Source organism: Arachis ipaensis, chromosome B08 (genome assembly GCF_000816755.2).
Source record: "Arachis ipaensis cultivar K30076 chromosome B08, Araip1.1, whole genome shotgun sequence".
In the NCBI taxonomy this organism is placed as follows: Eukaryota; Viridiplantae; Streptophyta; class Magnoliopsida; order Fabales; family Fabaceae; genus Arachis; species Arachis ipaensis.
In genome coordinates, this window is record NC_029792.2 from 45,254,067 (window position 1) to 45,257,804 (window position 3,738).

Consider the following 3,738-nt stretch of genomic DNA (forward strand, 5'->3'; position numbering starts at 1 on the left):
AATGAGAATAATTTCCATCAACAACCCTATATATAAAATGGGAAGGTGAAAAAGATTTGTGTTCAATTTTCTATTTTAAAATATCCTTAATTATATATAATTTAAAAGGAAAATATCTTTTGCTACTACCAATACTTGAATCTTAGATATCTTAATTTAAGTTATAAATTATTTATCATCTCCATCAATTTGATTTTTATTAATTTTATAAATAACAAATAAAATAATGAATTAATAAATGCGTTAGTATCTACTAATACACTAATAATATTAAATATATGACAAATGTACCTTTATATATCCTTACAAGATGTAAAAAAATTCAATGTTGTAATCATAATCATCAATTCTGATTCTCTCATCTAGCTATAAACTCACTCTCTCCTTCTCACATACATCTGAGCCACTGGTATCATTTATATGATACCAGCACTATATCAATAGCAGAAACGTTTCGAGCTATGGCTAATCCAACACCAGCAAGTGCAAGTGCAGCTGTTAACCAAGCAGCAGTAGTACATAATTTCTCGATTCCAATTTCAATTAAGCTAGATGATGAAAACTGTTTTTCTTGAAAAGATCAAGCTGAAGCTTCAATTGACATGATCTCATGAATTTTGTTAATGGAATAAATATTCCAAGATAGCTTCATTCAGAAGAAGATGAGAAAAATGGTGTAATAGTGGCAAAATTCAAGATATGAAAGAGACAAGATTCTTTCTTGAAAACTTGGCTTTTAGCTTCAATGACTCCATCATTTGCAGCAAGAATGGCAGGATGTTCAACTTCTCATCAGATTTGGCAGAGACTGTAATACAAAGAAGGTTGGTTCAATGGCAAATTACTTGTTAGAGCATCTCAGTAGGAGCTCAAATTGATGAATCGGCTCATGTTGAAGCAATTCTTGAAGAACTTTCTGAAGAGTACATCTCTTTTATCACATCAATCAATACTAGAGACACGCCTCTCCAAATTGGAGCACTAGAAGCAATGTTGATGGCACAAGAAAAATGAATAGAGAAGTTTAAGAAACCAGAATTAATGATGACTAATGTAGCACAATTTCATCCAACAAAATAATGAAGGTATAATTCTGAATCTGCTTATAATAGTAGAAGAGAAAATAGAAATTTTTTCCAAAGCAATAAAGGAGGCTTCATGCAAAGAGGAAGAGGATATGACAGAATGAACTTTGGCCGAGCAAATTCACATCGAATAGTTTGTCATGTCTGTGAAAGAGCAGGTCATACTACCCATGATTGTTAGTACAGCTACAATAAACAGTACAACAGTGGAAGTGGAAGTACTTAGCCACATGGAAGAACCAGTGCCAATCTTGCCACAAGCAAAATTCTTGTAGACCAAGCTACCATCTATCACCCAAACTGGTATTTGGATTCTAGTGCAACACACCATATGACTCCAGACAGAAGCAACTTCTAAGAATTTACAACCTACAATGGCAATGAGCAATTAACTGTGGGTGATGGTAATGCTTTAGAAATAACTAATATTGGAATTGAAGTTCCAGTTTAAAACCATTTTCTTCTAAACACACCTTTACACTGAATAAACTGCTACATGTTCCGGAATTACCAAGAATCTTTTAAGTGTCCATAAATTTATTTGTGTTAATCATGTATGGCTTGAGTTTCATCCTCATAAATGTTTGGTAAAATGTGAGGATTCCAAGGAGCTACATCTCCAAGGAATAGTTGATGCCAGGGCATTTCGGCTAGTTTCACTGACCTTTTCTTTACTGTTTTAGGGTAGTTTCATGCATTTTCTTAGAAAATAAGCAAGTTTTAGGTAGAATTTCACTTACATCTTGATTCAAGCAAACATTGTGAATTTTATATGATTTCATGAGAATTATGCATGAATTTAATGACAAATTGGATGATGCATGACTCATAACTTGAATTAGAGCTTTGATGCACTTTATTTGCTTGATTTCAAGACAAAGGAGGCAAGGAAAAGCCACGTTAGTAGCCACGTTAGTCTAACTAACGTGACCACTAACGTGGAATGGGAGCTAGCTTGCAACGTTAATGAGAAAAGTGATCGCCAATAACGTCTTCGAAGCCATCATAGCCCACGTTAAATACCACGTTAACTACATTAACGTGGTAGTTAACGTGGAGGAAAAGGAAGCTCCAAGCGTTAATGGTAAAAGTGAGTGCCACTAACGCTCCAAAAAGGGCAATTGGCCACGTTAAGAGTCACGTTAACTGAACGTTAGTGACACTCACTGATGAGCGGATATTTTATACGCTTTTTGGGGATAATTTCATATAGTTTTGAGTATGTTTTAGTTAGTTTTTAGTCTATTTTTATTAGTTTTCAGGAAAAATTCATATTTCTGGATTTTACTATGAGTTGTGTATTTTTCTGTAATTTCAGGTATTTTTCTGGCTGAAATTGAAGGAGCTGAGCAAAAATCTGATTCAGGCTGAAAAAGGACTGCTGATGCTGTTGGATTCTGACCTCCCTGCACTCAAAGTGGATTTTCTGGAGCTACAGAATTCGAAATGGCATGCTTCCAATTGCGTTGGAAAGTAGACATCCAGGGCTTTCCAAAAATATATAATAGTCCATACTTTGCACAAGGATAGACAAACGCCAGTTCTCTGCCCAATTCTGGCGTCCAGCGCCAGAAAAGGATCAAAAGCTGGAGTTGAACGCCCAAACTGGCATAAAAACTGGCGTTCACGTGTTTGAACAACTGACGGATTATTTTGTTGCTTAGATTAGGAAAAATTTCTCTTTTTTTTTTTTTGGTTTAGAGTCTTTTATTTTTTTTTATCCCTTGTTAAAACACTTTAAATTTATAGCTCAGTTAGTTAGAACGTGGTGTTTATGTTCATGGTAATTGGCTATCATAATTTTAAAACCTTTTTCAAAAATAATTTTTCTATTAAATCCTGTGCCAAACTTTAAGTTTGGTGTTTTCTTGTTGATTTTTCAAAAAAAAAAAATTTCAAAAATTTCTTTTGGTTTTCTAAAAATTTTAAGTTTGGTGTTCCTTGGTGTTTTCCCTCCAAAAATTTTCGAAAAATAAGGAGCATTAGATCTAAAAATTTTAAATCCTGTGCTATCTTTTTGTTTCTCCCTTTTCCCTTAAACATCAAAAAAATATCTTTTCCCTCTATTTTTAAAGCATTTTTTTTCGAAAATCATTTTAAAAAAAAAATTTAAATAAATAAAATAAAATAAATAAAAAGGTAAATCAATCCAAGTTATATCCCTTTATCCATCATGGACATAAGTGGAAATGAACAGTCCAGGAGGACTCTGGGGTCATATTCTAACCCCTCTACTGCTTCATATGGGAGTAGCATCTGCATACCCTCCATTGGAGTTAATAGCTTTGAGTTGAATCCTCAGCTCATTATCATGGTGCAGCAAAGTTGCTTCCAATGTGGCTTCTATTGGCCCACACTCTATAAAGATTCCTGAGAGTTTGTACGTAATTGTGACAGTTGCCAAAGAGCTGGCAATCTGGCTCATGGTTACGCCATGCCTCAACAAGGAATCTTGGAAATTGAGTTGTTTGACGTATGGGGAATTGACTTCATGGGACCTTCCAATTCTGGCGTCCAGCGCCAGAAAAGGATCAAAAGCTGGAGTTGAACGCCCAAACTGGCATAAAAACTGGCGTTAAACTCCACAAATGGCCTCTGCACGTGAATTGCTTAAGTCTCATCCCAGCACACACCAAGTGGGTCCCAGAAGTGG